The sequence below is a fragment of the Trachymyrmex septentrionalis genome, unplaced genomic scaffold, assembly GCF_001594115.1.
Source record: "Trachymyrmex septentrionalis isolate Tsep2-gDNA-1 unplaced genomic scaffold, Tsep1.0 scaffold37, whole genome shotgun sequence".
NCBI lineage: Eukaryota > Metazoa > Arthropoda > Insecta > Hymenoptera > Formicidae > Trachymyrmex > Trachymyrmex septentrionalis.
Window position 1 is genome coordinate 3,519,722 of NW_017305536.1, and position 423 is coordinate 3,520,144.

A 423-nucleotide genomic window follows, 5' to 3' on the forward strand; every position below is an offset into this window, starting at 1 on the left:
TGAGAGAGAGAGAGAAAGAGACAAAGAGATAATGCACCAAGATTCCCGTCGACGAAACAACGCACAACTGGCGACGACTCAACGAGAACGAGGATACGCGAGAATCTCGCGACGCGGCGAGATCGATCGCGAGCGAGCAACCACTCGACACTCACTTCCGTGTCGACTCGCCGAGCGATCGTCGACGACTGACCACTGACGGACGATAATACTCGTAACAGCGCGAACGTTGCAACTGCAAACGCATGGCATGGCATGGCATGGCATGGCCTGGCCTTAAACGCAAGGCGCAGAATCGCAGATGCCACAGATACGCTCGGTCATCGAGCTGTGCTCGACTCGTGCATGCTCGCATGTGTGCGTTTACGCACGAGTCGAGTATCGTCGAGTGTCGTCGAGTATCCCCAGTTCCCATCGTTCTCT